Raw genomic sequence first — 13,494 nt, 5'->3', positions numbered from 1 at the left:
TATTGTTTTTGTTTATGCACATTTTACTTTTACTTATCCCTGCTGGCATTTGAACGCTTACGCAGCACACAACAATATGTTAGTGGTCACCAATCCAAGGAAAGACCCTATATAGTCCTTTTTATTGACTCAGGGAGACTTTTTTTCCTTTTTTGCTAGAAATTTCCATATTTTAATTGTATTCTGGGCGCTGTAATTTTCATCAGTGTTTCCAATTTCTATTGTTTTATTAGATACTGATACCAGTTTTCTTAATCTTGTAAACTTTTTCGCATTCCATTCCAGAGTTCGTGCGGATTATGACTATGAAATAAAGACGGTTCGAAAATGTGCCAATCATCAATTCATCCCCGGTCTCCATGGTCTGAAATTTACTTCCTTTGCAGCGGGGATTCAACCATTTCTCAGCTAATATAAGGAAGGAGAGTGCTAATTTGAAAACACAATTGATGTTTCGAAATTATTGGTACTTTGCTCTGTGTTTTTACAAAATATTCCTGATATGGATAGACAGACTTAATTCGTTTCCATGCCACATAAATCCTATGTTTTGTCTTATGTAAGAGTTTGTATTTGTTAACATATTGTCTCGCATTGTACAATAATTTAACAATTATTAAGTTTTTGTGTAAATTTGAATCACTCGCTTTATACCAAAGTTTTGATACCACTGAATACTGCAAAACGAACTTTCCAAATGTCTGGATATATATGTTTCCATATTAGTTCAAATAGTTATTTATAATTTATTTCAATGATATCAATGAATTTTTAAATATATAATCATGCTGAAGTTTTAGACTAGTTAGGTTTTATATCATTAATGTTTGTAATTTTCCGTTCATTATCCTTTTGAATATTTTGAACAGTAACATGCAATTATATTATTATAAACTTGCCTAGACGTTACTCAATGTGAATAATTGACCACAAAAACCCCAAACGAGGGTCAGATAATGTAATTATCTCCCTTTAATCCCTCGTAGACTTATTATTAAACATGGTACAATTATGTATATATATATTTACTTCAGAGAAAATAATAGTGTACTTGAGAACGTGTATAATTGTGTAAAGATATGTAATTTATATTAAGGAAGTTGAAATATATAACTATTGTTTTACTTCTGTGTAACAGAAGACGTATACACACACTTGTGTACTGATATATGAGTTAAATATGGTAAATATCTAATGAATTAGAAATTTTACATGCTGACTAGGAAGACAGTGATGCATATAACAGTTTACAATTATGATTGATATAATTATAATTTAGATGCTGGTTTAATTTCTCTTCGTCATTCCTTTGTTGTATATCTTTATTAGGTATTAGGTATTAGTTTCTACTATTGTAACATCTTTTATTATAAATATCATGATGTTCTACAAACTTATCATGTAGATGTTCTACCCGATGCCATGAAAGTGCTTTCACAATGCAATGTGACGCACTCTAAGTTGCGTTTCTACTCTCACTAAAGCCTTACATTTCAAAATGAGGTCATTGTTTCATTTTACTTTCATCAATGTATTTTTAATTCCAATTTTAATGATGAAAAAAATTGTTCCTCGTTCATTGAAAATGAAAGTCAAATTTTAAAATTTTCGAAACTAGCATATCAGCAGTATACTGATTAAATGAGGTTTTGGAACTATATATTTGTTGCGTGGTAATGAATGCTATTCCGTTTGGGTGTACACATGTCCGGTAATTGTAACAATGTCACAAAGTGACACCATATTGTACCATGGGATCAACTGAAAGTGATATGCTTGTTAAAACGACTATTGTGAATATAAGGACTGTATTAACTGGTTAATAACTGTTGGCAGTGCTCTTCATTTTATTGAGGCTTGTCCCGTTATCAGTCCACGCAAGCAACATAATAGACAATCCTTAAATACAGATAAAGATGAAATACTTTTTTTATTATTTATACGATTTACTAATAAAGCAGACGATTTAAAATCCATACTGTTGTGTGATTAAAGTAATTTCGATTTTGTGTCCATATCATATGTACATGTGCAAAATAAAGCATGGGGTGATATCAATATTGACCTCTGACCTTTGTTGTCGATATATTGATAGTACTCATTATCTGTATATATCTTTGTATATATAGTCCGAACTCAGATGTTGATCTCCTCCATCGACCTAGGAAAGGCAGGATATTGGCGACAGGGCCGTAGAAATGCGTCATTGTACACTGACGTAATGTTTTATCTAATTATTGATTAACTCATTGGTAATATAGAATTTCCTCACGAGATACTGCACGGTCGTCTAAAAGACGATTGACCATGACTATGCAACAAAAAGCAAAGTATATCAAGAACAAATATATATACGTAAGTAAACTCCGTTCGAACGTAAAAAAAAAAACAAAATAAATAAAAAGTCCATCCTGATAGCAATACATGTAGTCGTAAATCAACGTAATCAAATGAAAGTTGAATAAAGGTAACTCCATAACAACATTTGTGGTTCGTTCTCATAAGGGAGGTAACTGTGAGAGAAAAAATACACCATTATCACTCCCGCGAGAAAAGGAAAAGTTTATCACCTTGTTTTGTTATTTTGTACTTTTTCTACTTACAAAATACTGAGGAAAACTAAAACTTATATTGCAGGTCAGCAAGTTGCACTTATATATACCAAAACAATAGTCCATACCCGTTCCTCCACTAGCGTCCTAAAGCGATAGATAAAAAAGGAAGCAAATAAAGAATAATGAATGAAGGGAGGAAACTCTTCCAGTCTTTGAAACTAATTCAAGTCAATAATTGAATTGTTTTTTAGAGAATACACCCTTTTATGGGCGTTGGATGCAAACCAATTTTTATCTTATTAAATAGTACGTGATATGCTATTGATGAGAGGAAAAATCATCAAAATGTCAGTGGTGGAACATTTTCAAATGTTGGGTTGAATTAGCCTATGGTTGAATTGCCGATTTTCGACTTTCTTTAGATAATTAACAAAAAACGAGAGTATTTGCTCGGTATGTTGAGAATGTGTACACAGATATAAAAAAAGGAGAGAGAAACACTTTTTCATAAAAAAATCCAAGATGGCTGCTTCACAAGTCCCCGTGGTTGAAGACATTGGCTGACAAATATACAGAACAACAAACAAAACGTGTTCCTTATGATTTTGGTTGGTTTTCGCATTTACGGGAGTGTTCATAGCTACGGGCGATTGTATAATACCTATATTTATAAGTTTGGTTAGTCACATGGTGACGGGGATCTTTCATATCGAGCCCCAAACATACTTTCGACATATACACTCCGTTGCCGCATGGAAAACTATTTCAAGTTTTGTCGGAATTTCTTTACCTGTGGTTGTAATGGTCGAGGGTTTTCCAGCGTCCTGTAATACCCAAGGTAGTACAAGATACTGGAGATGTGCGCACACATTCCCATAGTTCTCTCTCCAACTGAGCACTGGCAGTAGTAGTCCTTTATTGGGGCCTCAACATCGGGTGAAACGGTGAACCGTATCCAAAAGTTATATTTCGTTTGACTTTTGTGTCGAGAATGTATTTGATATCGGAGAAGGTCGGGGAGTGCTGGTAAAGCCACACCTCATAGTCTCCGTCATCACTTAAATGTTCGGCGATGTAACCAGGAGCCAGAGATATCTGATACGTTCCACACGTAATGGTTCTCAAGTAATCAAGATTGAGACGGGGAAACAGTACGGAAGATGCATCCATCTTGACAAACTCGGACCTTGCCCGTCTAGATAGATCCGGATCTATCTTGACTCTCTGAGCTAAACCATTCGGTGTTGTCAAACGGTCCTTCATACGTTCAGCCATTAGCCTATCTTTGGCATCTCTCTCTGGAGATCTCTGGTAGATCGGTCCTCTAATACCATTCAGACAGGCTGTGACGGTTCGAAGCAAAGCCTCAATGACATTGATAAAGCTGTTAGACACCAATTGCGTTCGGAAGAACGTCCAGTGTTTCAGACGACCATGATAGGATTCCACAATCCACCTCGATTTGGTGATAGTTCTGTCAAGATTTGCTTGGACGTCAGAATGTTGACTTTGACCGGGTTTCAGGTATGACGGCATGCTAGCATTGAGGCCAAAGGCTTCGAGAACTGGTAGGACATCTCTAAAACCTCGGTCAACGACAACGTTGTCGTCTGGTTGTAGCCAAGTAACTAGCTTGTCCATGACTTTTTTGTAATTGTAGCATCATTTTCGCTGCCAGTGAATGGTCCTACGGTGTCCAGAATGTAGCCATCTGGTAAGGCGATGCTCATGAATTTGACATAGTTTCTCTTCTTCTGGCCACAGTAGGACATTCTCTGGAGCTTGTGGTCGGAGCTTTTCTGGATATAAATATAGGTGCCATCTAATATGGCAGTGGCTTTACCTCCAAAAAATGCTTCTGAAAAGACAGTATTGTGCCCGAGCAATTGTTCTCTTGTCAAGTGATCCGGACCTAGAAATTGTGGATCTATCGATGTGTCTAATGCCTGTACTATGGAGTGGACAGTTTTGGACACACTTGACTTGGAAATTCCAAAAAGAGAAGAACACTGACTCCAGGAAATGTCGGTTTTCGGTTTTACCCAGAACAGTAATAGAGCATCGTGTGTAGTCTTGGTATATATACCAGATGAAAGATATGGGGAACAGTGCGAGTGGATTTCGAGGAACTGATCTTTGGACCAACCTGTCCAGGCCATGCATGCCGAGTCATCAAGAGAAGAAAAGCTTATTGTAAACGCAGACTGGTTCTGTGAAAGGACGTGCAACACCTCTAGGAGGTCATTAATGATTTCCTCTATTTCCTGGTTCTGCTCGGGTTCAGGTTCATTCTGATTTTTGTTCCGAAGATACTTCATGTAGCACTTCTGGCAAATAAATGCTTGTTCCTTTGCTGACATCAATCCTTGTTGCACCAGTGTATCTAGGAGCCATTTACATTGTGGACTATTTACATTGCGTGCACTTCTGTTCTTATTGCCACTACGTTTCTTGAAGTATACTTGACACTCTTCTCCAACACATTAACCCTCCATCTTGAAACAATAACGATTGGTTTATGAAGCGTCGATAAAGTAACAAAATAGCAAGCCACGGATGATTGCTGTAAACAGCTAATACTTAGTAGTTTGGTACAATTATGCGAAAATGTATGATAAATAACGAACAACTAATTACACAAAATAACAAGACAATATAATAAATCACATTCAATACCTCCAAAAAGCGCAGAATTGATTGATTACTTAGAACAAAATAAAGTATTTCATATGGATAATCTATCTATTCGATGTGGCGTGGTCGGCAGGCACAAAGAAAGTGGGACAAGTCAGGGTCCCAACCCTGACAGAGCCACAACGCTTTGGAGATGGGACAATAAAACAAGGAAATTGAGACAAGAATAGCTAGCGTCGAGTGAATGATTTCGTAAACGTATAGACAAAGACAAGAAGATACGGATAAATGTACAAGGCCACACGATCAGAAAATTCAGAAGAGGACAGCTTGAGATAGAACAGTATTCATGTATCAGGGTGTCCTCAGTGTAAATCTTTATATCGATACTATTTATTTAGTCGTTACACATCATAAAACTGTCATGAAAATATCCGCCCTGATATTCAATATAAAAGTTTGTATATAATAAGCTATATAATAGGGTTTCAGACAAGGTTGTTACTCATTTCCCCTTTTCTTTCAATTTACAACCACATTCAGGCGGCGATATGAGAACGTTCCACCACATGGAATTAGCTGATGTTTGGTACACATATGAAACAAGTAAAGCTCTATCCGATTTTTTGATGGAAATTTGCATCCAAAACTATATAACGGGAGAAAATTGCAAATTTATGGCATTTTTCTTCATTATTGTGTCTCTGCAAGTGCATTTTCATCCGAGAATAATTTTTTTATGTTTTATGAATAAACACGATGTTTTGGAAATATTTATCAAAAGAAATTTATACTATGTTGCGAATTACAATTTCGAGATAACCTTCTTTTATTTACGAACATATGTTTTGATGCTGAAATTGACAACTTTATAAAAATACATTTTCACTGAAATTATGAAATCTGGGTGTCGGAAAGGTGTAAAATTATTTTTTCGGAAAAGAAAAAAACAGTAGTTGAGCTAGATAAAAAAATATACGGGGGCAGGCTCCTATGGAGAATTAACATTACTGGAAACAGGCCCTTTTGATTTGGCAAGATGATTTGGTTAGACAGGATAGGGCAAAGCAGAACAACTGGATTGGACTGGAGTTATCAACTGGAGAATGAAACTCTATTTATATCATAATTGTTTTGTTGAATAAAATCATGTGTGATATAGCTTATATTTTTTTTTGTCACCAGAGTAAAATGTTACAGAATTCCAATGAAGTAATACAGAAATGTCAGTAAAATCCTTATTCAGGGTATCTGCAATTTCATCCAAGTTCGGCTTCAAACTGAGTGCCAATTTAATTAGTCATATTACCGAGCATCGAGCACGTGGAATGTTCAACTCACTATGGAATATTTTCCGGAACACAACTAATAGTAGTAGAAGTTTAGTTTGACATTTCGATAAGGTCACTGTTGCCTTAATCAAAGAAATGAGCAATATTAAGCGAGCTAGCACCCACTTTGTAGTGTACGAGATAATAAGGAATTGACTTTCTTTTTCAGCTTTGCTTTAATCCAATGTAAACGAAAGCAGACAAGAATATGACGAGATGGTAAAACTATTATAGAAAAATATAACAGAATGGTAACAATGCACTCAAGTCTACTCGGCTCTTAAAACATCTGATCATAGATGTGTGAGTGTCACCAGATAGTTGGCGTTGTTCAACAGGAAAACAGCTATTTGGCTTTATTTTCACTCGAAATCACGTGTTTACAGGATAATGTTTTTTTTTTTTTTTTTTTGGAAAATCATGAAAATATGAAAATAAAATGCTGAGAGTATGGTATACCAGCCTACATTGAAAGAGTGGCGTATCATAGGAGATCGAGTTCATTCTCCGTATCTTTTTCGGAAAATATTTTTATTGTCAGGAACAATACAACTTTTAAATACGTAACACTTTTGCAAATATACTATAAGAAACGACGTAGCAACCATGTGACTACAGATCGATGATGATAATATCGTGAGGTTACGGTAGTGGTGATTTTCCAATCGATCAGAAAGCGGAAAACTATTCAAGTCTATGTATAAACATTATCCGTTTAGACTAGATTATTGAATCGACCTTTTAAATGTCCAGCTAAAGGGCTAGCTTACCACCTCACAGTGATTGGCCTGGTAGTGAATACAGAAATGTAAACATTTAAACGGTAAACGGTGTTGGATGAAAACTCAGCACATGGAAAAAATTACCAAATCTTACTGTATTACGTCGAAAGTTATGAAATGAAAATGGAAATCAATATTTTATTCAAAAGATATTAGTTTAACCTTATCAACCTTATGACTAATCTGCATTCAGATATGTCATTCCAAACGTGAATCTTACATTTAACATCGATATTTGCAAATAGAAGACATTATTTCAACAGGCGACAGGAAGTCATATCGATCTGAAGATCTAATCCGGGTATCGAGAAAAAAAGTATTTCTAGATTTTTGTAAAGTTATCAAATTTGAGAAAAAGAAAAGATCATGTGATGCTTTATTGAAATCGATTTTATAAAAAAGAATTATTTTTGTGAGGTCATTAAAATAAAGTATTTTTAAATTACCTGGCCGATAAGAGGGGGTTACCTGTTAGGGGTCTATATTTTTCTATGACACCGTTCTGTCGACTACAACAACCCACATGTAGAAAGATACGGTACAACTCACACAATCTGGTAAGTACGTTCTGAAATTTCAAGATAATTTTCAATTTCATATCAATGATTAATTTAAATATATTGGATAATAAACTATTGAATGCTGAGATCATGAACAAAACAATATGATTTACTTTCTCTGATATTTATTACATTTGGAATCATTTGTGAGGCTGGTATTGAAAAGAATTGCCATGTTTTAGCTGTGTATTTGGAATATTAGATAAGGTTTTAGTTAGTTAGAATATTGGCACGGTTCGCAAATTATCAGATAAATGAAAATTGCGAAACTTATTGAAATAAGAGGCAAGTGCACATAAGTATAAAGTTTTTTCGTTCAGTTTAGATTTTCATCTCAGTTATCTCTTGGTTTTAAGATTTAGGACCGAAGCATTACTGATGACTTCTAGAGGACAAAACGGCTGTACGGTGCAATTTAAGTTATCATTTGACTCTACAGTATCGAATTCCATATAGTTTTAAAATGTGTTATTTACATGAATCTTTAAGAATATTTCGCCATATTTCTTCTAATTTGTTCAGTGTATAGTATCAAGTGTTTTAATATAACTTGTAATTATTAAATCATATTAATTCCCCATTTGTCGTATCTTATTTACAGGCAAATCTAAGTGAAACAGACATCATTCGTAAGTATCGGTTATTGTCATTTGAATTTAGTTAAACGATCTCATTATCTTCCAAATAACTCATTCATTTATTGTCATTTTTACCGCAATAGTAAAAATTACTGCATACGAAGATATCAATAAGCAAACGTTTAGGTATATCTGAAGAGAATATATACTTTTGGACGAAGTTGAAATGCTTTATTGTTATAAATGATTATAATGTCCCGTTTCTATTCTCTCATGGATTGCTTTAAACCTGTATATAAATATTGAATTTCTCGAAGGTCGACTACCGCTATACAAACCGATGTACATTTCTTATAAACAATAAGTGGTGTCAAATGATCTTCAATACAGTACACAATATATGTTTACTCTGCTATAGGAATGTGTTCACACGTCCTGTATTTAATTGGCCTGAAACGTCATGGAGATGTATAGAACATAAAGCAGAAATTACCTGACCTTTTATCTGATACCCTGACAGATAAGTCACTAGGATTCGTTGGATGTCTTACAATTAGTATTTACTGTCGTCCCTAAAGGCATACAGCACATATACTACTGGGAAAAAATCCATGATCCTTATAACATATTATGTTGGGTTTTTACTGAGATGCATTGTATTGATTAAGAAATGGTTTCTTTTTTTCGGGGGAGAATATATATATATATATATATAATTGTTTTAAAAAAACCTCCTCATTCACAATAGTCATCGCTGCTAGAAATGTTAAATCACCATAAACATAGGTTGAACGTTCTATGGTATTCTATTTTTGTACAGATGCTTTTGAATATTTCGACAAGGACAATAGTAAATCTATCTCTCATACCGAGCTCGGGGATGCCCTGAGGCTTGCGGGGATGAACCCTACGGATACCGAGATAGCGGAAATGATCAAGGAAGCTGATAAAGACGGTAGGCTTATGAACCTTTTCTACAAACGTTTAAAAATCACGTGCGTTATTTTCATTTTTGGTGGTGTACTCATGTTTTTACATATTTTTCAATGTTTCACTATTTTGAATGAGTTGTGCTTTGCCGTGATATTTTGTTGGTGAAAATATGTAGTTTTAATACCACTTTTTCGTTGTGAAAACAGATTACATTTTTTTTCTAATTGGAAATTAAATCAACGTCATATCGACAAAATGCTCTCTACATTTTGAAATTCATGGATCCTTCACATAAAAAAATTGTTTAGGAGAAATGATTTCTCATTTCTTAAATAACTTCCGAATTTAAGAAAAATGACGGACCAACATCCGATCCCAAAGCCTTTTCCGTTTTTCGTTAAACCCTGCTCGACCTGTCTAGATTATATGTTTGGATTTTACAGGAAGTGGTAAGATAGAATTTCCCGAATTTGTCAAACTTTTGAAAGAGTTGGAAAAGATTGACTGTAGAGATGAACTTCGAGCAGCATTTAATCATTTTGACATTAACGGAGACGGTCGTATCTCCGCTGATGAACTACAGAAACAACTAGGTTACACCATTGATGACGCCAAGGAAATAGTGCGCGAGGCCGATTTAGATGCCGATGGTTACATCGACTTTGAGGGTACGTTTTAACAATCTGAAAACCATTGATTAAAACTGGATAAAACTTCATAATTTTTCATGGCTTTAACCTCTGATAAAAAGATACAATATCTGAAGGAAAGTGGTTTATGATTTATCTTTTGTTAATTTGGTGTATACTAATATATAATTTAAAAAAAACAAACATAAGCACATGGAATCGTTTGCTAAGAAATGGACATACTAGATTTCTTATTTGTTTTATAATATTTTTTGTTCATATCGATATATCTTGATTTTCAGAATTCGTCACCTTGCTGACCAAACCACAGAACGTTTTCGATTAAAGGAAACATTACTTATATCCTATAGTATTTTGATGATACTATATCCTTACAGAGACAAACGGGTTATCTCCCTTTAACATGTCATAAAACTTTCGTTTGATAAATACACTACGTTGCTTTGTTAAACATCGTAAAAGCGTGTAATGAAATGCTGTGGACATAAGATTTCAGACATCATAGAGAAATATCTCTATAATATTCAATAAGGCATGTCGATGAGATGAAGATCACCAACACGATACCATCGATGGAGAGCAATAATGCAGTGATGAGAGACTATCCAATCTTGCAACAAGGAAATTAATACACAGAAATTCGTTCATATTTCATTGGCAGAGAGAGAATACTCCAACTGTCGAATTATTTGCATGAAGGTTTTATTGTTAAATTGTTAAATGATCTTATATGAGTGTTAACAATAGACTGTTCGTGAAATGATAAAACTGTGCCAGATGTAACTGTGCTGGTTTGCTTTGTTGTATAGAAAGATATATACAGAAACTTGTTTTTGACACTGTTCTCATTTGGAAAGGTTACATCTCGACCTGGATTTACACGGCATTTGTCGTCGCTGATGTAAAGAACACTTACCATCCCGGAGCACTTGATCGTACTTCTGTTTCATGGATTTCCGTGTATATCTTTCTTTTGTTCATTTTGATGAAGATTATGGGGAAGTTTTACAGTCATCATAATAATCTATTTTAGAAATTTATTTATTTATTTTTATTTTTTTTTTTTTGCAATATGAAACCGGTCGTTGTCGGCGAAGCAGAAGACGCCTGTCATTTCGGAACATGTTTTCCCTCCTTCGTGTAAATACATAAATATATATCATTTTATTGATCCTGTCACAGTCGTATCCGATTTGCTTTTTGTCTAAGACGGTGTTTTCTTTCTTTTTATTCCTGATTTTTTTTTAAATAAAGATTTCTATCTCACACTGGATTCGGTCCATCTCCAAATCATGCAACTGATACAACTATACACAGTCTCTAATTTCCAACTTGTCTCATTCAATCCCTATTCACAATTATCTGCTTCCTAACCTAATGATTTTTTCTATTTAAAGAGTCCTTCTCGGTTATACTGGCGTTCCCTTTGGAAAACGTCTATACACAATATAGATTATTTACAATATCACACAAGGCCCGAGATCTTCAGAATGAGATCTTCAGATCTGACATGGTTAAAACATCGTTTGTTGAGCTTATATACAATAGCATACAAGGCCAGAGATCTTCAGATTTGACCTTGTTATTAGGACGTTTGTTGAATGTATGCATTACAAGTGATACAATCAATAGTCACCCTTCTAGATTACTCGGTTTAGTCTTTAACTTTTTATGTTCCGTCCATGGCATTCATTTTTAATCACTTCTTTTACTTCTGCACTTTATATTTTTCTATGTTTACGTTGTAATATCTGAGATCATTTTACTAATCAAGACTGATATGTGCACATACTTATCCAGACATATAGTGAGTTATCATTAATTAAACCATTATTGGTATGCAACACGACAAACGTAACAACTGCACATATAGGATTTAATTCATGGATAACATAGAAACAAAAATTTATATATATATATATAATGAAAATATCAACAGCTCAGTGTCCGGTTCAATATATGAGAATAATAATCAGAAACACGATGTGCATTTAAGTGTAAAGCATGAGCGCTTTCATGTATTAATCTTCAGACGCTTTACATCATGTACTGTCAGGCTTACATGGTTACCTACATGGTTACAATCTATGACGTGATCATACATTGTGACGTCATAGAAACGGGAGATAATTGTGCTTACAGTAGCCTGTTTAATTTTGGCTTTAAAGTCTTAATGAAATGTTCTTCTTTTTCTTTTCTTTCGATAGTACTTTGTGAAAATAATTTATAGAATGGTAATAGTTTGAAATTCTTTTTCTCAATTTTTTGGTGGACCAAACGCACCGACCCAAAGGTTTGGCAACCTTGTGGACATATTACTAAAACCAATATGCACAGAAGTCAATAGCTTTGTAAGGGATAATCTAGATTTCCTCTCGCATCTTCCAGACTGAATGGTTCACGCAAATACCGAACTGGTAACTCTAGATGTAGTCAATTTATACACCAATATTACTGCCGAACTGGTAACTCTAGATGTAGTCAATGTATACACCAATATTACTGCCGAACTGGTAACTCTAGATGTAGTCAATTTATACACCAATATTACTGCCGAACTGGTAACTCTAGATGTAGTCAATTTATACACCAATATTACTGCCGAACTGGTAACTCTAGATGTAGTCAATTTATACACCAATACTACTGCCGAACTGGTAACTCTAGATGTAGTCAATTTATACACCAATATTACTGCCGAACTTGTAACTCTAGATGTAGTCAATTTATACACCAATATTACTGCCGAACTTGTAACTCTAGATGTAGTCAATTTATACACCAATACTACTGCCGAACTGGTAACTCTAGATGTAGTCAATTTATACACCAATACTACTGCCGAACTGGTAACTCTAGATGTAGTCAATTTATACACCAATTCTACTGCCGAACTGGTAACTCTAGATGTAGTCAATTTATACACCAATATTACTGCCGAACTGGTAACTCTAGATGAAGTCAATTTATACACCAATATTACCGCCGAACTGGTAACTCTAGATGTAGTCAATTTATACACCAATATTACTGCCGAACTGGTAACTCTAGATGTAGTCAATTTATACACTAATATTACTGCCGAACTTGGACTAAAAGCAATAAACTATTGGATGGAAAGATGCCCGGACAAAATTAACAGTCGGTTTACGAAAAATTGTATTCTAGAAGCAAGAGAAATTATTCTGAAAAATAACACATTTACATTTAATGGCGAACACTTTCTACAAATAAAAGGAACCACAATGGTTACCATGATGGCAGCGACATACGCAACCCTCACACTGGGATACCTAGAAACACTTCAGCATAATAAATCAGAGGAAATATGGAACAACGAATTTCGCCAGTAAACAACTGGAAGAGATTTTTAGATGATTGTTTCATCATATGGATTTATGATAATGAACGAGTAACAACAATCAACAACCTACTGAACTCACTGGACCCAGGCATCAAATTCACCATTCA

General features: G+C 34.5%; 1 protein-coding gene across 1 annotated transcript in view; it reads left to right on the top strand.

The window, feature by feature from the left end:
• LOC132543590 (EF-hand calcium-binding domain-containing protein 6-like) overlaps nucleotides 1-13,494 on the top strand; it is a 38,006-nt gene that overhangs the window by 15,601 nt on the left and 8,911 nt on the right. The gene's annotated exons all lie outside the window — the stretch shown is intronic.

This window comes from Ylistrum balloti, unplaced genomic scaffold, assembly GCF_031769215.1.
Source record: "Ylistrum balloti isolate Yb309-2 unplaced genomic scaffold, AGI_CSIRO_Ybal_v1 Utg369758, whole genome shotgun sequence".
Lineage (NCBI taxonomy): Eukaryota > Metazoa > Mollusca > Bivalvia > Pectinida > Pectinidae > Ylistrum > Ylistrum balloti.
This window is presented reverse-complemented; position numbering and strand designations above follow the sequence as displayed.